The following is a 25,937-nucleotide window of genomic DNA, read 5'->3' on the forward strand; positions in this document are numbered from 1 at the left end:
ACTCGCTTCTGCAGAAAGCAGCAAAGGTTTGTCCAAAAAGTTGCAAGATTTGTAATTTTTTTCTATTAAAATAAGTTGCAAACGGGGCTGAAAAGTCGGTAAATCTAGCCAAGTGCCAAGTTAACAACACTGCCAAATCATTTTGAAGGAGCAGCGACCAATGGGGAAACTCCAACACTGGACTGGCCGACTAATGGTGCAGCCTTATCACTCAGTCAGTCAGTCAGCACCATTATCGATTACAGGACAGGCCCTGCTGTTGCAGACCAGCCAAAAAATGGTTTAATTCTCTGTCAATCACACTCATCGATTGATCTACTGACTGTTTCAGCCCAACAGACATATTTATATATGTTACATGTTTATAATGATTATCGTGGGTAAACTACGGTAAAGAAAAACAAAAGAAACTGCCGTTGTGAAATGGATCCACACAGGCAAAAACACAACTGAACACGCAATCCACTTTCATAAAATGGATTGCATAAAATAAAATGAATCACACACACACACACACACACACACACACACACACACACACACACACACACACACACACACACACACACACACACAGAGCAGCCCTGCCCACTCTCCCTTGAGTGCAGGACACAGAAAACAATGACGGGATTCTCTGCTGTTCCTGCTTTATGAGGTATTCAAGTGACGCCAGCTCAATTAGAGGCCTAAATGCCAAGATCCAGACTGGGGAGAGATGAGCAGAGATTAAAAGAGGAGCACACAGAGAGAGGGACGATGAGGACACTAGGCAGAGGCTGGAAGGAGGAGAGGAGAAGACAAGTGGGCCGTAATGAAGAAATGGGGAGTACAGACTATACATAGAGCCCCTACAGGAAACAACCAGGACTATCGTGACCTCTTTGATCCGCCTGCCACTGCTCTGCCTTTGTATACACACGAATGCACACATACACAAACACATAAACACATACACAATCCCCTGTGGTATGTATTTCCATCATCAAATGTGATCAGCGCTATTATCCTCGAGCCAACATTCACTCAACTGTGATAAAACCTGTGGGTAACACACACACACACACACACACACACACTTTTCTACAACTGAATACTGAACCCTTTCGACCACAACGCGCACAGTGAGCACTGTGTGACCAGCCTACATAGCAGAGACAGATCTGACATGCCTGGTTAAATTAAAAGGTCAAATAAATTAAATAAACATCAAAGGGAATGAGCCTTCAACGGTGCAGCGGCTCAGAGGCTGAGCTCTAGGGGGTTGTCTCCAAGGAAATGAGGAGCACCAGAATAATGTATTATTTAATCTAAAGGATAATTTCAGTTTATTACAACTTGGGTCTTATTTTTTATAGTTTCGGCTGCCATTTCTATTGGTAATAATAACATTGCGCTGCTCACCAAGTTAATTGTTGAGATCTGGGAACGCGGCCACATCGCTAAAAAGAAATCAGACAGAAACACAAGCAGTCGTGTGATTATACGGCTTTAAAACAAAACTCTAGATTAACCAAACTTATTTGGATGATAAAACAAAGGCAAATAGTAAAATTAATTTCCAGACTGTCTTTTACAAACACCCACTAAAGCTTTGGCTTCTTTACAACCATTGTCTGACTGCTTGTTTCTTGCACCCGCCGACTTTGTTGTAGCAAACGCTGCCGTGTTCTTACATATCCACAGCTACTTTGGCGAGTACAGTCGTAATGTAGCAGATAGAAAAGATGAGCAGAGCTATGAAAATACCTTGTTGTAATAAATAGAAACGATCCTTTTTTCTATAGTAATGAGAGTTGGCACAAACAAGATATTTTGGAGAAGATGGAGGTCCCTTGAAGAGAATATTAACAAACGAGACCTTTGGCCTGATCATCCATTACATTCAAGCTCTAGCCAAATGAGTTAACATAGTTAGCACCAGGTAAATCTCTCTGTATTTCACAGTTTTAAATCTGGTCTCTGTGGCGAAACTTTAACGCTGGCGCATCGGTAGCAACTACAGCGACGGAGTGGGCTACAGCAACCCGGCGTATGGCGGAGTGAATGACGGAAAAACCTCAGGAAGCGTCCGAGAGAAGTAACTGATGCTCCAGATAAGAAAGAAACCCATTGATTACAGTCTAAAGAAGAAATCGGTTTGACTTTTTCCTCGTTGGAAACTACAGTGTTGTAGTTGTGTAATTATTCTCACTGCCAGTGGGGGGAGACAAAAGTTCCACGCTACAGGTTTAAATGTTTCTGCTCTCGAATCCTTGGAGAAAAAAAAAAACGTTTGGGATCGCCTAGTCAGGCAAAGCTTATACACACAAACACATTCAAGATGACTATCGTAATTGTTTTTTTTTTTATTAAATGTCACAGTGACATACTGTAATACAGCACATTGAATTCCATTTGATGGCATTCAGTGAAGGGTCTGTTTGCAGTTTGGGTGGGCCCTGCTGTAACTGAACCCCGTACCCTGCAGATATTATCACCATTCTCTTTGCATTTACAGACAAATTTTTGTGGTTGCAATAAAATTCCCGTCACTGTCGGATAAGTGTCCATGTTCTTCATGGTTAGTCACTCTCAGAACTATTTTGACTTCTAACTTGGTATGTATGTAGTCTGAGTGGGAGCTGAACACATAACCCCACTGTTGTGGTGTGCACCACGCTCCATCCAACTTGGCAATCAGCACCAGCGTCAGAACCCAAAACACATGCTGTAACCAAAATAATCCCCTCTAATTGAGCACCAACAAAACAACACTGTGCCTCAGATCTTGAGCTGACAAAAACCTAACGTCAATATTTCTCCAACAAACCAAACTCGGGTGAGCGCCCCCTCTCCGCATCTCAATCCGCCTTAACAAAACAGCTCTTCGCTCACTGTGGTGCCAACCCTAATCACTTCCCTCAGCACCAGGTGGTTCTCATTGACTGGGGCCCAGCTCCTCCACTCAGCAGGACACTTCGCCAGAGGAAATTGGCTCGACTGCACGCATTTATTGCTCATGAGCTCTATCGAACAGAGTCATGCGGGCCCTCCAACACCGGCATTGGCCTTTGTTCAGGCTCTTTGAGCGGCTGGGCTCGCTGTACGGAAACAGCTGCTGCAGCGTGCACTGCACCGTCCAAAGAAACGATTAGAAACACCCTTTTCCTATTACTCCCCACCATTAACCACCATTGTATGGAATTAGTAGCAGTCCGTGGAATAAGTGGATTCTAATTCATGCCCCCTTTTCACGGGCCGCGACTGCTGCAGTGGCTTTCCTCCGCTAATGAAGAAGATGAAAGAGAAGTGTTAATCAAACTGAGCATCTCATCTGAGGTAATAAGGAGCGGAGAAGAGGCCTTGGAGTGCCTCCCTAGTGATGTTTGTATGTATGTGAGCATATGTGCACGTGTGTGTGTGTGTGTGTGTGTGTGTAAGGGGAAATGAATTTGTATGCATCTGTTGTGCTATTCTGTTACTGATTGTCAGTTAAACAAAAAATAAGTATAAAAGGAATTCAGGAAATAGTGTGTGTGTGTCTGGGCCTTGTTTCTAATTGCTTAGTCTCTGACTGTAAGGATGAACGCCCCTCTAAGGGCCAATCCCTTTCTGCTAGCAGCCTTTCATCCCTCCCAGGCTCCCTCTTCTTGGACCACAGTGCTAACCAGCAGGGTCTGATTAGATTTAAATGTCAAGAGAGATAGGACAATACAGTTATCTTCCAAATTATGGCCCATTAAAGGGCCTAAGCAGTGTGCCTCCCTCCTCAACTAACTAATCACCAACCAGATTCATCATCTCACAGACTGGGGCATAATTTGGGGGGCTGTGGTTTCCCTTAGCTTCTCCCTTTCTGAGGATGTGTGCATGTGTGCGTGTGTGTGTGTGTGTGTGCATGTGTGTGTGTGTGTATCACACCATGTGCAAGGGCATCCAGGAGTGGCTGTAATGTGTGATCAGTGTGTGTGCATGCTGTGTGTGTGTCACTCCGGAGGGAGCTGTTTCATCGCCGCAGGCCAGTGCCCCATTAAAGAGATAGGAGCGAGGGAGAGAGACAGTGTGCGAGAGGGAGAGATAGGAGAGTGGCTCCTCATTTAGACAGCAGGAGTGGCAGGCTGTGTTCCACCTGCCGCCAACCAACAGACAGACAGACAGTGGGACGAGGACTTGGGAGGCCCCCTCCCCCATCTGCCTCCTCCTAATTCACCTGCTGTCCTCAGGGTGTGATAGGGAGCCTCACGCCAAAATAATGGAGCCTCCGTCTTCTGGTCTGTTATTCTACATCACTTTTTTACTTTTCTTCTGCTCCTGTCCCACATTTCATCCTTCGTTTTTACTTCCTTCTATCCAATCTCCATTATTTTCTTTAATTCATTCTTCCTCTATAAGGAACCCTATTGCTGATCTAGCATGTATTACAAGTTTCATCCCATCATAGAGACGGAGGGGGGGGCGGGGTGGGTGCCTTATGGAGGAATGAGGAAACTGGAAAGATAGGATTCATATCTCAAGGTGGTTTCCTTCATATCCTCATCTCTCTTGGCTGCTTCGCCCCTTTCCACATCTCCATTTCCTGCCCTGCCCTCCTCTCAGTATTCATCTTCTATTCTTCTTCACCATGTTAGATCATCTCCCCTCCGTGCTGTTTTTCATATTTCCCCCCTCTTCTCCCCTATTTCACCTGATCCTTTGTCTGTTCTTTAATCTCCCCCTCTACTACACCCCCCCCCCCCCTTTTATCTATCTATTCGACCCCCACACTCCTACATCATGGAGCCACTTATATTGGGGTCTGACTTCATACCTCCGGTGGCGATTTATGCACAGGAGCCTGGGCGATGTGCATTAAGGCCCCCGCCGTACAGTAACGCATTATGGATCACACTATATATAGCTGCTTCGCCGTTCTGTAAAAGCTTTTCATTACATAGAGACATCATTCGATCAATATAAGCCCTGCGCTAAATCTAATTACCAAAATGTCCAGTGCAAAAAAAGGAATTGTATGTATTTGGCTGGTTAGGGAAGTACAGGCAGCCATTGTTTTGACCAAAGAGGTTTCGAGAGCATGCTTACCAAAATAAATAGCCCATTTTGAGTACAAAGCACAAGAGCTAATGGAGATGCGGGGAGCATGAGATGGAAATAATGGAGGACTCAATGAGGAGGAGGAGGAGAGGAACTTGCATAAAAGAGGAAGGAACATACTCAAGGTTTAAACACTCTCTGGATGATACGCAAACACTGTGGTATATTGTCCTGCTCTGAGCAACTCTATACACACACCAATGTACAAGTAGATGCACAAACATACATTATGTTGCCACTGGGCCCCAGCTGAAGCACCATGGGGGCCACTGGTCTAAGGCAGGCACACAGCAGACCTTGATATGAGCTGCTGCTGTAGGAAGACTGGAGAGAAAAACTAGAAAGAAAGGGGGAGTGAGAAGGACTGAGAGAGAGAGAGAGAGAATAGGAGGAGTCCAGGGTGTCATTTCTCTCTCTGTCAGCTCCCTGCCTCCCCCATCCTCTTTCCCTCCCCCATCACCCCCTGAGATGTGGATGCTTCGTGGGGACAATTACCGACTGACACTTCATCATGGGCTGCGCGACAGGCGCTGACGGCCCTCGTCCAAACAAATGATGCTGGGGTCGAGGTTGCGGGCCTGCCTTCGAGTCTGCCTGCCTGTAGCCCCGCCGCATGGCCCTGCACTGCATTAGCAAGCCACACACACACACACACACACACACACACACACACACACATACACACACACACACACACACACACACACACACACACACACACACACACACACACACACACACACACACACACATACACATACACACACACACAGGAAAAAAAAACTCCTCTCAACCAACCACCTCCTTCCTTTAAGAAAAACACATTTATCAGCAGTGGGGGGATGGTGGGTGAGGAGGGGAGGGGGGGGCTCTTCGATAGAACGATGGAGGGCGGGTGGGGGTACTACAGTACTGTCAAACACCATCCCCCTTAGGTAAAGAGAGAGCTCTTCATTTTTGTGAAGCAACTAGGACTCTCACACACACACACACACACACACATACACAAAAATACTCCACATACAACTAATCAGATAATGGGGTTAAACAGCAGCTTAAAAAGGCCAACGAGGCAAAAAAGTGAGCAATCAGCACAGTGACACCACCATGCATCAATTAACCCAGTGTCTTTCTGGAGCACAGATAACACCATGACCCCCCCCCCCCCCCCCCAACATTCACTAGCAAAACCATCAACGCACTCCTTTGCCTGGGGTTGAGAGCTGCTAAGTTTACATTCAAAAAGTGGGTCAAATTGCTAATAGTCAAAAAAAAGGGGGCAGCATATAGTTTTTAAGTAGAAACCATAAAAAGAAATTCATGTGGAGGACCTGCTGGTGGCAGTCCCTAAGCTGTGAGCCTGAACCTGCAGATTAATAAATGCTGCCTGTGATCTCAGCCCAGGGAGGCCGACGAACAACAATAGAGACAGACATCAAACGCTTGACTAACACTTAAAACAACACTTGGCAAAAAAGCGTGCCAGTCTCTGAACAGCGTCATCAATGTGCATGTAGGATGAAGAGGAGGAGAGAGAAAGACAGACGGAGAAGAAAGAGAGACCGAGACAGCATAAACAATGAAACATTTATCAAAGCCAGGAGTACGGCATCTTCCGCGCTGCACGGGCAGACTGCTAATGCAGGTGGCATTGTTGTTGTGGGATCCTGAGCTGCCACGGCTGGCAGACGATGAGCTGCTGTGCTGCAGGTTTGTGAAAACTTGCAAACAACCTGTTCCCTCTTGGCACTACACTTTGTGGATGCCCTCTGCTATCCCCAAGGAACTCAGTTTGCATTTTTCTGTTTTCTCATTGTTATGCGATTTTCTCCTGCTCTGCATTTATTATCTTTTCATTCATACACCCGATGTTTCCCCTATTGGCAGTCCCCCTTGATAAATGTGTTTATGGCATCCCTCACGTCTACAAATGCCTGCACAAGCCGCTGTCTGAGATAAATAAAAGGAGAGCCGGGGAGGGATGGGGGGGTGGGGCGGGGGTAAAAATGAAGGTGCAGGAGAGAAAAAATACTGAGCAGGAACCATACGTCATGTTGGAAAGGCCCTTGAGAACGCTTTCAATCTTTCCGTCAATATTCGGTGTGCGAGCCTGTATATGCCATCATTAAAAAGGGGACGTTTCGCTGTTTATTTATCATAAGGACGCACGGCTGACAGCTTCCTGTAAACAAGTCGTGTGTTTATATATGTGCGTGAGCATGTGTGTGTACGTACACTCCCCACAGCTTTCGTAACGCACACACCCAAACGCAGGGTCTCTCTGTCCTTTATCTATTAAAATGGATGGCTGCTCAGTAATGTGAGGGAACAAGTGATGGTGTTGGCCGGTATGCTTTCTGATAATGGCTGTTCGGGCTCTCATCACTGTATACAAAAGACTGAGGTTGTTTAACACTGGAGGGAAAATGCTTTTTCAACGCCGACTGGTGACAAGTGAAGAGGACTTAATGCACGAGGTGAGTGAGAACAAATGAGGCGACGTTCAGTTTTTAAAGATGTTCTCCATCCTTAGTCTCCTCCGAGATAACAAATGCATGAACAGTGAATGCTCAAAATGTGACCTTGCAGCAAAAGGGTCAATAGAGAAAATCGCTAGGATCTACGTAATAAAATTATAATACGGTTATAAGCACTTGGACGTAACTAGTTTACCTCCCAGAATGCAGAAAAAACAACTCTCTACTATTGCCACCTGCATTCGAGCACTACATCTACACTAGACTGCGTTGTGTGTCCGTCCACTGACTCTGCGGCCATCATCAGCACCACACATCGGTCAGCCTGCTCACAGATAAGCTAAAGCTAAACAACTGTTGGCCAACAGCTGGGTCCAGTCAGATATCAGCACACATAACTTATCAGAGAAAAATGAATCTCTGGTATTTATGAGGAGTAAAGGCAGAAGGTAGATCCTCTGTTACTACTTGTTTTAGCTGTATATTGGGAAATCATTACAAATGGACGTCTCTCCTCGTTGTGGAGGAGGTTCGTCCATGTCAAGCTGGTCAAGTGAGAGCAGGTGAGTGCGTTTGCATGCGTTTGTGTATGTGAATCCATGCCGGCCGACCCACAGAGAAAGACAAATGGCTGTAGCAGGGGGGCCGTGCTTGACATTTCGGTTTCATGTGGTAATGGACGTTGACCTGTTGGGGTCAGGCCTGCCAGCGAGGCAGCAGAGGGGCCCATTCCTGTGCGTGGCCCCATCCCTGTAACTAGACACTAGCAAAACAGTGGTGGACACGCACGCACACGCACACACACACACACACACACACACACACACACACACACACACACACACACACACACACACACACACACACACACATAATCACTCACTCACTCAGTAGAGAGGAAGACAGAGGGGCATCAGACATCCCACAGGTTGGACCACATAGGAGGGGTGTCATTATAGAGAAGAGACAGATGTGTCTGGTATGTGGTTTTGAGTGTCAGGATCAGCAGGTACTGGCAAAATTATAGCCAGGCCGTGTGTGTGTGCATATATTTCTGCATTCCTGTTTACATTTTCCATATCTGTCCATGTGCACATCAGTTTCTACAACCTTGGCGGGCAGCCTCACTATAGAACAGGCGAAGCAGAACAGTGGTAGCTGCTGTTGTTAAGAGAGTGCCCTGTGTTCACCCACAACTCAGCAACAGGAGGCTACTTTATATACTGTTTGTGACAGCTTTGTGGTAATAATGGAGCCTGGGCCTCTGCTAGTGCAAGTGGCATGCTCAGTCAAGTGAGACTTTGCCTAAGAGAACGCACATACACGCACACACGCACACACACACACACACACACAAACACCAGGCAGCCTCCTTCACGCCTAATGAGACCACTGGGAGAGCGGAGAGCAGGAGGCAGGGAGAGGGAGATGAGTAGAGAGAGGAGAGAAAGGATGGGAAATACAGGAATAGCAAGGGAAAATGAGAGGAACAACGATAGCAGGAGGGGAGCGAGAAAAAGACAAATACACAGAGAGAGTGAGAGAGGCAAGGAGACCAACCGCTCCAGCTTTCATGGTTTGGGATTGGGGTAAGGGGAGGGAGGATGAAGGGGAGAGGAAAGGAGTGATGACATGGATTGCTGCCAAAAAAGCAAGAGAGAGATGGGGGGGGGGTGTCAGAAAAAGAGGAACGAGGGTGAGAGAGAGAGAGAGAAAGAGAGAGAAAGAGAGAGAGAGAAGAGAGGGGGAGTTGAGGTACACCTCTAGGCTTAGCAGTGGTTGGTTATGCAATGTACACAACACAGGAGTGCAGGGGGGATCAAAGACATGGGGTGCATACATAACTAAATCTGACAGCGTAGTGCAACAAGAGACGATGAGCATGGAGGGAGAAAAAAAGACAAAAAAAAACACTGAAATATAGAAAGAACAGACTCTCCCTCGGGATGGAGGGAGAGAGAAAGAGTACATTGGGTACTGGGTACACATCATCTTTGGATAACAGTTCCGGAGGAGAGGGGTAATGACAGAGGAAAACAAGCTAACAAAAAATAAAGATAAAAATATATGTGCCAAAGCTGCTGTACCTCCGCCTCCGGCTCTATAGCATCATCTGCTCATCCAGGCAGGTGCACATTACAGGTGGGGGGTGGGGGGTGGGGGCAGGGGTGGGTGGGTGGGGGGGGGGGGTTAAGTGAGTAAATAACTCATAGTCCAAAATGGGAAAAGGCTTAAATGTCCGGTGACAAGGAACACGGACAGACAGAGGCAGCTGAGCCTTCAGTTTTGCTTCTAGGGAAAGTGGAGCATGAATTATTAAGAGGTGCTCAGTCTAATAAAGTGAAGATGAGACTCTCAGCTCCGTTCTCATCAGAGCAGACAACCACACTTGTTTGGACTACGCAGCTCAGGCCCCACAGCAGGTTACAGTGTCAACAAGAGGCATGTCACCTATACCACCGCTCTGAGTGCTACTCTGGGTGTCTAGGAAAAATCTGTAGTGCAGGGCTGTGTGTTGATTTTAGGATTCACTGCGCTACATTGTCTTTCCCCTGTCCACACCACGCTCAGTGACAATGGCAATCATGCATTTAATGGACTTTAATGGAGTCCTGATCAAAGAGAAAAAGAGGACAAAACACATTTTCTGTCAGCTGGTCTTTACTCATCAGCAGGGCGTCAGCTGACTCACTGCGAGTTTATTGCATGGAGCTGGAGCGTGAGAAAGTTGTTTGATTTTTTTTTCATGTTTTTATTCGGTGTGAGTATTGCACCGAGGAAAGGAACTTAAGCAATGACTATGGAATAGCCCATACTTCATGCGCACAGTTAGACCTGCTGCAGATTCAGCCCCCTTTCTCTTAGAGGAAGAACCCACCCACCTCAGTCCCAGTTCACAGCGAGTCCCAATCACCCTTCCTATTGTGAAAAGTCCCCAGTGCATTTTCTCATCAGCCTTGTGAAATCATGCCAATCTGTGTCAAACATTCAGGGATTTGAACTACAGGGGACCGTTTTTCTGTATTGTTTTCTCCCTCCCACTGGTGTATAAGTATAACTCACCAGCAGTATGTGAATATTGAAGATTACACTCTGCTCTGACATGCACATTGTCTTCAATGATGTCGCAGGTTGAGCTGTGCATCTCACTAAGCCTGGAGGTGACAGAGTCACCAGTCTGACCAGTACTTCTGTCTTAGGACTCCCTACTGTCCAAATCCAGACAAGTGATGGGACAGGATGGAGGAGATGGAGAATTTTTTTTTTTTTGCCTGTATTGCAATGTAGCTCCAGGGCTACAGTCACTGCTTGGCTGCCCTCTGCCTGCCTCCTCTTCCGGCTGTCCACATGCCACTGCTAATCCCTCATAGACCCAGAGGAAGGCTTTGGGATCATCTCATGTGTGAGCTGGGAAAGACAGAAAGCTGGCAGGCACATATTGTCTGGGTGAGACGCAGCAGATGACTGTAACAGACTCGTCTGAAGAGCTCCATCCTTCCTCTGGGTGTGCACAATTTTACAAAGTGCTGGTGGTGTTGCTGTTGGATGGTGACCTTGCTGACCAGCTAGACTCCTGGATGTCTCTGCCTCAAAACCAACACTCAATCCCTGCTTACTTTGGCCCACAAATTGCAGGTTGGGTGGTAGCACTGTTCTTTTAACAGAAAGCAGGCCACTGTGAGTGAAAAATATTAATGTTTAAAAGAGCCAACTGACAAAAGTTCATTTTTTGTTTTTGATAACTTACTAGCAATAAATTCTGTGTTACGGTTAGACACTGATGCCACAGAATGTCATATCATTTGATTCCGCGTTCAACCATAATTATGAGCAAACAAGCGGGAAAAACTGCCAATGCATGAAAAGAACCACAGACATACTGTTTCAACAAACAGTTGGCAAATTGGCTGCAAATGCGACACCACTGGCACTAATACAATCAATTCAGCTAATTCTATAGGAGCTGTATACTGTTTGTTTGTATCTGATTTCACTTGTTCCCAAATCGCTCCAAATATGTAAACGCAGCATGCGTTGGGGCTGAGCAATTAACAGAAAAAAAGTATCAAAACCAGCGTTTACAACCTCTCACCGAAGTAATCTTGCTGATGTCGCTTAATTTGGTTAATGCGTTGATGAAAATTAATACTACCTCGTGTTCAGTCCCGACTACCAGAGTGTAGTGAATGCATCATAGATAGCGACAAAAGGTATCAGCACCAATTTGTGTAATCGCTTGGAACACAAGAGCGCCATAGCAACCGCTCAGTGATCGCAATCGAGGTAGAAGTTTGACAGAATCGTGATTTTGATTTGAAGTCATATGTGTGAACACTTCTAACGCGAAATAAGCTTTCCTGGTTTTCATTGTGACATTGTGCAAACAAACACTTAACAAACTCATGCCGTGTCAAGGCTTTCATCAGTGTGGCAACATCTCGGATGGATGAGTTATACACTCACAACATGTCTTCACTGAGAGATAACAGGACCCCTCAGGTTATTGAGATGTTCTAAGGGACAATTCACCATTTACAGTCTCTGCCCGGAGTGCATTCAACATTCTGGTCTATATGGTCTCATGGTTACATGAAGAGGTTCGCCACTGAATTGAAGGAGAGTGCAGTAGGTGGGTTCAGTAATTGTTATTAGCCAATATACCTTATGGGTAATAATTCCTGAGAAGACATGTTTACCTGAGGCGGCAAGTACAGCCAATTAGAGCATGTCAGCGCTGCATACAAACATAAATGCACCCACACACACAAACACAGAAGTGTACAGCAATAAAGTATGACATGAGTGTCAACCCCTGCCATTATGAAGACAATGGACAATAAAGCTCTCAGTTCAGTCACAGTAATAATATGCTCCTTTATCATTCAATAAGGCAGTTCTCTCTCAGGAGCCTGCAGGCAAACAACAATGCTTAGGTGCTGAAATGTCTCTTTGCTACATTAAAATCAGTAAATATGTGCAATTCCACAGTGTGAGAGGTGAAACTGAGTCTAAGCAGAAGGATAACTTCACACTTTAAAGAAAACACAGGGGCTAGCATGGTGCAACTACATTTTAGTTACCCACAAACGTAAAAAAAAAAGGCCACACCCTGAACATGTTATACACAACTCCAACGTCCTTCCTCTTTTTCCTTTTGCTGCACATTTTTTCAGTGCAGGAAGGGGCCTATCGTATATCACTGTACATAATACATCAGCGACTATTGCCGTTAATTTATTCTCTGTTCCCCATTCTCTCTCTCTCTCTCTCTCTCTCTCTCTCTCTCTCTCTCTCTCTCTCTCTCTCTCTCTCTCTCTCTCTCTCTCTCTCTCTTCTCTCTCTCTCTCTCCTCTCTCTCTCTCTCTCTCTCTCTCTCTCTCTCTCTCTCTCTCTCTCTCTCCTCAGGGGTCCCCAGTGGCTGTCCAGAGCACATGTGTTTTGGTTTACCTAGAGTGGAGTCCTATCTGAGCGCGGGCCGAGAGCAGACTGTGGGCTTTGTCTATGGCACCATTAATCAACTGTCCTTTAACAAAAACAGAAAACCAGATGAGAGACAAAGGGAAGAGACATGGGGGGTGGACCCTTATTTAGGTAGAAAGAAAAAAAAAGCCAAAGAGGGAAAGAATGAGGGAAGAGAGGAAAGGGAAAGAGAGAGAGAGACAGAAAGGGGGGATGCTTGACCCAGATCCAGGCCTTCAATAAATCAAGCAGCAACAATAACAAGCAAAGTTTTCATGTGGCTTGACTGATTAATCAGGCTTTTTTTTTTTTTTTTTTTTGACATGGGAAGCGAGGGAGTCTTTTCTTCTTTTTCTGTCTCGTCTCTTGTGGGAGTCTGCAGAGTGGCTGTGCAAGTCTTTTTTACGTTGGGTGTTTATGTCTTTATGCTGCAAGGTTTTAGACGCGGTGTTCTGCATCGTTCATGGTTTAATGAGAGTAGGGCCTTCGTTTTATGGTGCAACAGGACAATTTCACCGAAGGTCTGCGGCTACATTAATGGGGTACAGGAAGGTTGTCGGCGAGGTTCAGAGACACACATTCCTACACACACACACACACACACACACACACACAATGGTGTACAGACACGTACAAAGGCGCAGGCATGCAGACACAGGTTTCTTTTTTTAAAAGATAAACAAGCACTGTTTTACACACATGCACATACCACACACACACACACACACACACACACACACTACCCACACAGCAAGTCACAGCCACAGGATGTGAAGCAGCCCTGTGAGACTCTTTGTGAGGTGCCGATCGATGGGCATTGAGTGTGGACAAGGAGGCCTCAGGATCGATAAGGGGCCATTACAGAGATGCGCCTACTGGGACCTGGGAGAGGAGGTGTAGGTGGGGTGGAGATGCATCTGAGCCCTTGATGCTGTCTTCTTTACCTCATTGGTGGGAGGGTGAGTGCCGGGATACACATGCACACAGCAGAGACGTGGACATGTACGTGCATTAGGAAGAGCCCTCCATAGTGGGTTAAATGAAGAACATTATGTTCTGTACATGCTCTTGTTCGCTCGCACACATGCACACACACACACACACACACACACCCACACACACACACACAGGCTAATGGCATCCCAGGAGACCTGCTGCCACACCAGGAGTGCTCATCCTCGTCTCCTTTTCTCAATCGCCCTTTTTCAGTGTCCTCATCTACAGTCTTCCTGTGGGGGGAAGATTGTTTCTGTCTCCCCAACTCACTTTTGGTGCCATCTTCTCCTATATTTCCTCCTCCCCTTGCCTTCCTCCTGTGCATTGCAGTGTCACCAGAGCTGCCTGTGCTGTGCTCTATCAGTGGAACAGCTTGATCCTAAGGCTTTCTGTCACCCCCTTCTCCTCCCTCCACCTCTCTGCTGTTCACAGAGAGAGCACTCACTGTTCTATTCTCCCTCTCTCTCTCTCTCTGTCACACACACACACACACACACACATACATACATACACACAGTTTGGGAAAACGACAGCATTGTTACTTCCACAGAATGTCTGGCGGTGACATAATCCCCCACCATTTCCTGTTTTACATGTTCTTAAGGCGTTTGCAATTATTTTGCATAAAGGTTTACTCATGGTCCAATTCAATTACATAGCTGAAATGACTTGTGGGAAAGCACTCAGATGACGTAGGTGTAATGTATTTAGTTTGGCTGGGTTACACAAATGTGTTAAGTTCACTTTAAAAAGCAAATCATTTAGGGATGCATTTACTCCATAAACGCTATATCAATGATATCCATAACCAAAAATGAATTCCCCAATTTGTGCACACAGATGAGGCAGACTGTGAGCTGGCTCTTGAATCCATCAACTCCAGAAAAAAAAGTGAAAAAGAGATTCACTACTCACATTTAATCCTCCTAGTAAGAACTGGAGGAGAAGGTTTCTCCTCCTTCTACTCGCCATCGCGCTCTTTTTTCGGCGTCCCATCTCCAACAGCACTGCCATTAGAGGAGGGTTGAGAATAGTGCACTGGGATGATGTTGTGGAGACTAAGGACTATTAAAAGTCAGGCAAATGTCTTTACCAGCGCTTATAAAATTGCACTGAGGTGCCATGTCGGCTCCTGCAAGTGCTGTCCAAAAAACCCTTCAGTGGCTGATCAAAAAGAAAGCGTGTGTGCACACAGACACACACAGACACACACACATATGCACATGCACACACAGTTTCTGGGCTCAGCCAACAGTCCCCATTGGTTTGGAAGGCCATAGCAGGCTATAACAACTACAGCCTGGCCGGCCTGTTAGTAGTGGGCCCTCTGTTTCAGCAATCTGGGTTCTCTTTGCCTTTGGACAGGGACCAGGTCAGGCTGCACAATACACCACTGTGTTTGTAGAGAGAGGGACAGAGAGAGAGAGAGAGAGAGAGAGAGAGAGAGAGAGAGAAAAGGAAAGAGAAAACTGCAGGCATGTGAGTCTGTGTACACACATGTGGACAAATAATATATGTGTGCAAGCCTGTATGTTTTGGTTGTGGGAATACTGAATATGTGTGTGTGTGTGAGCATGTGCATGTACATGTATTATGACTATTGGGCCCCCACCACACCCTCCTCTACACTGGTTTGCAAGGCCTCCCTCCCCAACCTCCATTGTTACATCATCATTGCTACAGTTTTTTTGCTACCTCAGCACAAACAACCATTTTGGGACCCCTGGCAGCAGTTTCTCTCCCCCAGGCAGCATCTGAATGTTGTTGTTGGAAACCTCCAAGAGGTCAGCGCACCAGGCGTAACACACATCACTGTCAGTCTGAAACAATACAGTGGAAAGCAAACGTGTCGGCCTGTGCAACTGTGACGACTACAGGGAAAACAGGCGGCAGACATAGACCGGGCCTGTGCCCCTTTAAAGAGCGCAGGCGGCACCTGTCCCTTTAAGATCTATTTCTCACAGCTTGCGGCTGCTGAGCTGAGCGGGCTAGCCTGAGCCAGGCTGCGCTGCGCTGTGCATGTATGGTAACAGGGGGGAACCGCGCCGCCCAGCCTGCCAGCCCACCACAGGGAATTTGTTTATGTTTCCTTGCTGCCAAGTTCCTGTCAGGAGGCGCCCCAAAGAGGAACTGCAGACTACTCAGTACTGTTAGCTACGCCCTCTCGCATAGAGTGGCTGGGGTTTTCTGCATACAGTATCGGATGGTGCTTTGTAGCAACACTCAAATCCAGGGAGGTCTCTTCATCAATTTCAGCACTCACACACACACACACACACACACACACACACACACACACACGCACACACGCACACACACACACACACAAACACACACACACTGTACCTCAAGCACCCACTCTGCTGCTCCAAAACCAGCTTTGGGAGCACTGAACAAGTTCTAACAGAAAGCTTAATTTATGACCCCAAAACAGATTAACACAAATTTACTCAAAACACAGTACATAAAAAAAGCACAAAGGCATTGTTTTATTAAAGCAACACTTTACGAGTGGCACTTTGTTATGTTGTGGATTATGGGTATTGTAAAAACTGAGCACCACCACATAAAAACACACTCAACAGGATTGGTAAACTCATGGGCATCAAGTCAAGCACAAGAGCTGAATCTCAATTATTCTGCCACTAACGCAAAAGAACAAAGCATTATGACTCCCGCTAACACACACACAAACATTTCCTCGAATCATGACAAAAATACAATCCACATCTGCCAGTGAAACAATGACTGCATCGCTGTCGCACAGTAATACAATGCTTCAGCCTGGCATTTACAGTACATGCCATTTCTTGCGTCATCCACTGCACATAAGCAGCTCCTCTGTCAAGCGAGGTCAGCAAGTGCATTAGTATCTTTCTCGAGTGCTGTGGACCCCCGGAAGTTTGTCTCTTCACAAAAAGGAAGGACAGGACAAAGGACATGTGACGTTTGTCTTCATACCACACTTGCGTGATGTCCAGTCGGTGTGTGTGGGAAATAGAAAGATGTACAAGATGTGTGAGTGAGTGGAGGAAGGAAAGGTCAAACAAGGCCAAACAAAGGGGCGTGGGACCCAGGATGGCGAGACAGAGGAAGAGATGAAGAGAAAAAAGGGGGAAGAACAAAAGATGGAAGCATGGATGGAAAGAAATTGGCTGGGGCTGGGGGAGGAGGGGGGGGGGGTGAAAGCAAAAACAGGAAGCAATTTATGTCAGCTTGGATGGACAGCGCCCACTCCCTGTCACGTGCTGGCACATTTCACTGCTCTTTGACTGCACAGTCCGAAACTCACAACGAAAGGTAAACCAACGGCTGAGTGGATGAACACACACTGCATTTGTTTGAATGAGATTCACGCTGTTGTGTCAAACTTCTCCATTTTTTCACTGTGGGTGGTGTGCTTAACCTAAATCAATTGAGCATCAGCACTTGCAGCGCACTTCTGCTTTTCTGCTGATGGTGAGGAAGTAAGGTGCCCCACAATGTCTTGCCATTTGAACGCCTTATAATAAATGAGCTCAGCAGCACAAAACACCAACTGAGCTCGAAGTGTAAACCACTTCAAGCTCAGTTTGTATTTCAACCATAGCTCTCCAGATTTGGAGGTTTGTGTAAATCTGACAAATCAAAATGGTTAATTAGAATGTGAGTGATGGAAAGCCCAACAACACAATCACATCAAACACAGTAAAATGAATGAAATGACAAAGGATATAGCAAAAATGCCTAAGGACCCAACGAAATTGGCACAGCCACATAAGGTAGGTAGTTTTAATCTAACATGGGGAAATCTAAAAAAAAAGAGTGGGAAAGCTGCTGTGGAAGAAATGCTGATCGTTCAACTCAGTCCAGCTTCAACTGAGAATAAGAAGCGCCATTACCCAGGAACAACTGCGCTAAACAACATATTTGAATTCCACTGAAGTTTCCATGTGTGGAGTGGAGTCAGAAAAAAAACACAACACCGAAAAAAAAAACACAGGAGTCCAATTCTAGACAGAGGGAGAGGCAGCGGGCTCGGCAGCCACCACCGACCTACCGCACACTGAGTGTGAATCATTAAAGGCATGTGTTCCACATCAACTGCCGGGGCCGCTTCCCAACCCACTTATGAGACTGGATCTAAATTATGACGGGGAGGGGGGGGTTAAATACAGCTTTACTTGGAGATGAAAACCCAGAAACCTGCTAACTCAGAGACAGGGAGTGAGAGAAATTGGAAAATGACTGCATATGAGTACTCAATGTACCTTCCGCCAGTTCACAGAGTAAAAACAACAATGAGTAAATGAAGCAGCTAATGGAATAACTGCATGATTTCCAAAAAGTGCGATGTTTCATCATGAACAGATGAAGTGAGTAAGGTTTTGTGCCCTCTAAACAACGGAAAGGAAAGCTGCCCTACTTTAATTCCTACATGTCTTTTCTGGATGCCTTTGCCAATTTCGAACCTCACAGAAGCTAAGACAGCACAGTCGTATAATGTTCTCCAAGAAAACAAATCAGAGTGTGAGAAAAGACAAAAGAAGAGAGGGGAAATCAGAGCTGTACCCATATATGACCAAAATGCCAGCTTTAGTCTTGTCCATCAGGCCAGCCGTATGCCAGACTGGTTGCTAACAGGGGAGTGTCTGCCAGACCACTTGTCATGCCCAGTTACAACACACGGACGTCTTCTGGGGGTGTGAATATGTGTTTGTGCACAAAAAACACACACCCTCTCTGGTGTGGCCATCCAATGAAGGAGGCGATTTGTGGAGGGAGTCTGCATACTTCAGGGTATTGGCTGGGATCTTGGTACACATGCCATCCTATTTGCTTTTCCTTGAAGGCTGGTAGGGTGGGAGGTGTTCCTCCAGGGGAAAAGGATCGCCTTTCCCCTGGGGCCAGGAAGGGACAGGACAGGACAGGACAGGACAGGACAGGACAGGACAGGACAGGACAGGACGAGACATGACATGACATGGCAGGACAAGAAAGGGAAAACACAAGTTTGTACAGGCAGGATACGGCCAAACAGGACAGGAGAGGACAAATTCTGCCTTCGTCCTGATTGGCTGAGAGCAAGTGACCACCCTTTTCAGCTCTTTTCTGTCAGTCATAATTGCAGCAACATTCTGGCATAACAGCATGAAATGAAATGAAGGGAAACGTCAGAATAAAATGAATAGTACTATTCTTTCTGCTGCCACAGTGTCTTGCAGCTGATACAAGTAAGATGATCAGACCCAATAAATTAGTTTATATCCACTGAGTGATGGTCCAAGTTCCTCAAGCCAGTTTCTAATGATGAACGGCTGTTTTTGTTTGGTCTTTGTCACTTTAACATGACGGAGCAAATCTCCTAGCTGCACGCTCCAACTCTGATGCAACAGACCCAGGATTAGACTTGATCCTACCACTGGCGGCATGCAGGCCACAAGATACAGTAACTCCTCTAAAACATTACTGAGTGCAGAGCTGCGTATGTGTGTTTGAAAATGGCTCCACTGGTTTGAAAAGACATTCGGCTGAGCAGAAGCAGCGACCTTTACAAAGGCAGAGAAAAGCAGAAGATATGACGTGGGGAAAACACAGAACAAAAAGACACGAAATCATGAGCCACACATTGAATACCACCACAAACCCAACATGGCAGTCACATGATGAGGAACAATGCCATTGTATAGTGTGCAAGATGGTGTTTGGTACCCACAGAGACAAGTGTGGAGTGTGTAGAAGTCCAATTACACAGAGTTGACAGGAGCGACAAATTCGGGCTTACCCCAAAAACGTCAATCTCTCTGTCCTTGGCCAAGGAAATCTCCCCTTGAATCGATTGCAGCTCCTAAGCTCTAAGGAGAGAGGAAGAAAGAGAGAGAAAGATATTTGAAACCAAGAGCTTTGTGGTCCTTTATCCACGTGCTGCAGACTCAGTGACTCCCTAGTCTCTCTGGCACAGAACTGCTTCACTACACGAAAACTCTTACACTCTTTTTCCTTCCTTCGCTCTCATACTGCCTGTAATCTCCCCGCCCTTTTCCAATAGATTGGACTTTCTCACTCGCGACATTTGTGTCCGAGGCATCATGTGAAAACTGGAGTAAAACAGCGCTTTTGTGGTGTGTGAATTACCTAAGGCCCAGGCAGGCACAGTAGTGCTTATGGCCACAACTCAATTACAGCAATGTGAATCAGGTGGCGGCCTAGAAATCCCCTCAGCCTGATGCACAAATAGGGACACAGAGGCGCCTTCATTGCCAAGATGGAGACAAATATAAAGTGGCGCGTCATCTCTTCACAGAAGGACAGCTAGGCCAATGCCGTACAGATGAACGGCTGCCGCAGACATGGATCTGGTTTGGAACGAGTGTGTGTGTGTGTGTGTGTGAACAATGCCATTTTGTTTGTGTGTGATGATAAAACATCAGAAGTATTTACCAACATGTCTGGTTGCAAATCTGAATTGAAAGAGTCACATGACAATCGGGATCACTAATGAACACCACCTTTGTGCTGCACCGAGCATGGAAAATGTTTTGTGGGATTGTTTTTAACCAAAAACAACTGGATGACAATTACAGGATAGTGGTTTGCACATGTTAAAAGACACTTTGTTGGATTTCATGGATTCAACTGAAATGCCAAACTGCACAATCATGGTCAATAATATTTGAATAGAAAATTGGTTTGTGTCAAAAGCATTCGAAAGCAGTGGGTTTATCCTGTCTTCCTGAGGAGAAAACAGACCATCTCTTTTTATCTGGCTACAGGATCCATCCAGGTCCAATAAAATGTAGAACCAGGCCAGGCTTATTTCCAAAACCATGTTCAAGAAAAACCAATGACATTTAAAACTGTGGTCTGTTTGGGTTTATTTCACATCAATAGGCACTTGTCATAGTAAAAGAGCATTTCTGTACTTCAGTAAACAAAGAAAGCAGCAAGTTATATCAGGACAGAGCAGGACAGCCATGTTAATGGTTGCTCTTTAGAAGGGTCATGATACCACCACAGAAAAAAAAATCCCCTCCCTCCAGGTCAAAGTGGCCTTGGTGCTGTTTTACTAGGAGCAAATGAATTTCACACTAATTTGTTATCACAAGCTCCCGAGGACAGTCAAGACTGCAGAGATATAAATATAGCATTCTTCAAAAACTAATTCATCTCACTTTGTTACAAAGACTAGTTTCCTTTTCCCATGTGACACACTTCCAAATGGCTGTTGTACAAACCTTAACTCAATATTCACACATAAAGTGTTGGCCAGATGAATGAAACGAGCTTTGTTAGAGTTTCTGTGGTAGCAAATGATGCTCACATGCCCTGGAGCTCACCTTCCTGCTAGTGGTTCACAGGCAGATCATTGTAATCCTACAGTTACCTTAACTCTAGAGCTATGCATTACAGATATATCATGTAAGACTTGTGTTGCCTAGTGCCACAAAATGCCATTAACGATAGGTTATGAACCAATATGTCATGAATATCTGCACCTCAATGCAATCAAATGCAAATGCCCTGCAAAAAATACAACCTCCTATATGATCTTGGTAATGAGATGATGTTTGTTACCCCAGCTGTCAATACTTGAATGTGCAAGACTCTGGCACTGTGCTGCTCCCTCTGGTATCCATTCCAACGTGACAATCAGTTGGCCCGTGCCCAGACCCTGAATGACTCCTCATCTCACTTCCTGTCTTATTACACGCCCTCACTTCCTGTTGTGAATGTGAATGGTGTGGTTTTACTAGTCCAAAAGACCAAGAGCAGCTTATTTTAGAGACAGAGCAGGTAGGATGAAATGAGGACAGAGTTTATGCACATGTACGTAAGTGTGTGTGTGTTTGTGTATGTGTGTGTGTGTGTGTGTGTGGCCATGCATGTGCGAGCCTGGAGTCTATACACTGATGAGAGTGGACAGGAGTAGCCTGGGGTAATCACGTCTTTATCTTTGCTGATGGGTGAAAGCAACTAACTGCAGACACTCACCTTTAACACACACACACACACACACACACACACACACACACACACACACACACACACACACACACACACACACACACACAAACACACACACAGAAAGAGAGAGAAAGGAGAAGAAGGGGCCCTCACAACTGGAGCTGTGCCAGAAAAGTCCATCTGCTTTTCAAATGGAACCCAATTTACCGCGCCTAGAAGGCCTCAATTGCTCAGGGACCAACAGCCTCACCAAGCCGAGGGCCTGAGAGGATAATGCAGCAGGGACACCCCGATCCTCAGTGTATGGCCCAGCATTGGCACCTGGGTCTGGGATTTGGGTTGCTCGAGGTTTGATGGGTGGAGGTCCAAGGCTCAAGTGAAATCATTCATCGTCCCTGGGACATTCACTTCCTTGTTGTGACAGCGGTACCGCTCCACTGCTGCTCGGCACATATGTGTAAAAAAAAAAACTGATTGAGGGTACAACCAGCAGTCTCCACGTGCGTGGTTAACTTGGGAATGGCAGCCCTGCGGCGAGATTCATGAGCTCACATTAAAACAGACACAATGTGTTGTTTTAACTCACTTGGTTGTATAAAATTCCATCGGCCACGTGTACACACATTCGCACACAAACACACACTTTCACACAATATAAACCCCTTTCCTTGAGGCTCTGGCTCTCAGCGGTGGAAACCCCCTTCAGTCACACATAGATCACATAACCTCTCTTGACATCGGAGGACAGCACTCCCAATGGAAAGATGCAGATTCACACACGCTGAGTGCCGGCCAAGGCTCCAGACTGCCATTGTCCTTCAGAGTCATCCAAACAAAACAATGAAGAGAGTCACGCAAGGCCCCCTGTGGAATGGTAAATAACCAGAGAGAGTGAGAGGAAGAGACAGAGAGAGATTCAGAGCGACAGAAACAGAGACTGAGAGGAAGTGAGACGCAGATTGAGAGAGACTAATCCACTGTGACAGTGAGATATGGAACACCAAGTGCAAAATACGATCATCTGGGGGCGGTGAATTCCACTAATGTTCAATCATTCAGGAAGAATCTGACCCATGTACGGAGAGAGTGTAAATTATCTCACCTCAAGGTATAAAGAGTTATAGCTAGTATAACACATGGTGAAAAGACATCAATTCAACCTTCATTTTTATAACAATATTTTATGCTCTGTTGTAAAATTACAGCAGTTTGCATCTCACACGGCGCAGGAGACAAGAGTTCTCTTTATGAGTACAGTCATCTGGATGAGTGTTGCTCTCCTCAAAGCCAGAAGACAAGGTTCAAATCCCAACGATATCAAAGGCTCAGATTGTGGTGATGTTAATCATTCATTAGTGCTGAGTGACCCTTATTATAAAACCATCTTTGTTGTCATTATTCATCTGGCATAAAATGCTAGCCTGTTAATTCAGACTCAGGATGTTCACAATAGGCAGTCCACAAAGGGCTTGGAAGGCACAGTCCCCCTCCTGATTGGTCTTTCATATGCTAATGAGGGAACTGTTTTGGGTTTACTGGCCTGGTTGGAAATGATTTAGGGCGACACCGGTGCTCTGAGCCTTTATGTTTAGGCTGGCCGCGGGGGCTCATATATCACCCTGATCATTAATCAATTAGCGTCTCCTAGCCACCTGTCGGACACATCGGCGCACAAAACATTCCTGCCCTTGGGCAGTTGCTAGACGATGATCATCAGTAGCCCCCACTGCTACCTTCAAACCCCTAAACGCCCCACCCCCCTCCCTTTTATGGTAATACCCTGATGGATTACATAATCACACCCAAACACTGCCCGCGACGACAAGGGCTCCTCTCCCAGAGCAGCGGATCTGAGTGGAAACTGCCATGACAGGTTTTTTTTATTATGAGTCTCTCTCTCCCAAGTCAATTTAGCAGCAAGTTTTTTTTTAACATGCATTCACCCCTCCACTGTCAAAAAACAGAAAACAAAGGGCAGAGAGGAATTGATGCCGACCTTGAAGGGGAATCAATAAGCTGATGGCTATTCAAAAGTGCTGAATGCACACCAACGCTGCACCCGCCATTGTTTTTAAATGCGACCGCCTCCAGTGGAGCATTGATGGTTGTTTAGTATTGATGACGTGTCACAGTAGCCATATAAATGTAAGACGGAAAGGTCTCAACTATCAGGGTCTTAGTGACATTAGAGTTAGGAAAAGTGACTTTGTTTAGACTGGATGAACTTAATGCTGACTTGCAGTAAGCACGCTGCTGAAACAAACACACAGTGGCTTTCTGACTAACTGTTCATTCATCACACATTCAGCTTCAATAACAAACACCCAGCATCTAAGTTTCTGTTTTGGAAAAGTGAGCGAGAGACAGAGAGAGAGAGAGAGAGAGGTGAAAAAAAACATTGTGTTAAATTCTTCATGGTCTGCGTTGTTTGAAAACTCCATCAGGCTTTGTGATCTCATGAAGCCACTTGAGACACCGTGCGGTGGGACCGACGGCGATTGAAAAATTCCTCAAAAGATTTCCGTTTAACAACTGCCTTCTGCCCAACTGCCACAAACCCTGGTTTTTTTCTGGAGATTTGTATGTAAATTTGAACTCTTATGCAAAGGCCCCTACTGCCACTAGACAATCTCTTTTTCACAGCCTTGCATCCCTGACAATACCCAACTCCCACCTCCCTCCCATCCAGCCCCCAAAAACCCTTCACATTTTTCACACTTTTTTTGTTATTTGGAACTAATTCTTAAAAGCAGCTGAAGAGATAAGTGGCACTAAAATTAGAGCCTAATCCGCCAACCCTCAATGTGGGGACATGGAGAAAGTAGATTTGTCAAGCCTTGATTTAGCAGTATTCTTTCATTATAAAAGTAGCACTCTTCACGCAGCTTAGCAATACGAAATGGCTCAATCAGTCTCATGTGGAACATTTAAGTTGGAAGGAGGAAGAGGACGGAGTAATGGCCTATCTGTGAACCCAGAAAACTTAGCATCACGCTGATGCCATTATTGTGTTGCCAGCCTTATTATTCCTACCTGTGCTGCACTCTTCAACTCTGAGGGTTCTCCCATGAAAATAAAATTCGCCATCCATTTCTAAAGGCTCCAAACAGAAGAGCTGTTTCACTGGGGGATTGTAGGAAATCTGGGCCACTGTGTTGGGTGTGTAAAGTGTGTAACACTGGGCTGGGCACTGGAGACTGGGGAGTTTTTTTTTTTTTTTTTTTTTCTTTTTCGTCTTTTAAATCCAACCAGCTCAGGCAAAGCGCCAGCTACCGACATTATCAGGTGGATTTTCAAAAGAACAAAAGCTCCCCTTCGATTCTTTACACTGCCAGTGGAAAAAAAAAAGAAGCTGAACAGAAACCCCATCCAGCACAGATACTCAGTGTGTGTATGTGTTTGTGTGTGCGCGTACACATTTATACCTCCCTGTCCTTGGTATTTCAACCAAATTCATTTCTTTCAGAAGATTATTTCCCTGATAATCTCACACTTTCTTTTATTTACTTATCTCTTCAGTAAGGTCCTAAAAACTGGCTGCGATATTAGAAGTGCAAAGGTCAAATCTAAACTTGAGAACACAGAGAGGAAAGCATATCTGTTCTGCCTCACTGTATCTAATCACATTCACAACATAAATGTACTTCAGAGGCCACGAGGGAGAATACAAGATATTTTTAGAGAGATAAATCTAGAAGGGGAAAAAAAATCTCACACTTGACTGCAAACGAGTAAAGTGCATAGTTGTGTTGCCTGGTATCTGTTGGTGGACACGCAGTGTTGGAGAGGAAAACTATTGCCTGAGCAAGATAAAGGCTATCCACTGTGTACAGAGGCAGAGAGAAGACAGCGGGAAGGAGGAGGGTGATGGGCAACAGGGCAACGGCTTGACCCCTGTGGGTCAATAGGTGATTAGTAACATTTATCATACCTACGCAAGCTGCTAAATGAAAAGCCAGGCAGCTTCTCTCTGCAGAATTCAGCCACATT

General features: G+C 45.7%; 1 protein-coding gene across 6 annotated transcripts in view; it reads right to left on the reverse strand.

The window, feature by feature from the left end:
- The window catches only part of raraa (retinoic acid receptor, alpha a), a 141,966-nt gene that overhangs the window by 104,844 nt on the left and 11,185 nt on the right, over positions 1-25,937 (reverse strand). For 3 of the 6 annotated variants that reach the window (XM_056365307.1, XM_056365306.1, XM_056365304.1), the window contains exon 2: positions 19,768-19,837. The exons of the other annotated variants lie outside the window; for them this stretch is intronic. The gene's annotated coding sequence lies outside the window, so the exon portion shown is untranslated. The remainder of the gene's footprint in view (positions 1-19,767; positions 19,838-25,937) is intronic. 6 annotated transcript variants of the gene reach the window in all.

The sequence above is a fragment of the Seriola aureovittata genome, chromosome 21 (assembly GCF_021018895.1).
Source record: "Seriola aureovittata isolate HTS-2021-v1 ecotype China chromosome 21, ASM2101889v1, whole genome shotgun sequence".
Classification (NCBI taxonomy): Eukaryota; Metazoa; Chordata; class Actinopteri; order Carangiformes; family Carangidae; genus Seriola; species Seriola aureovittata.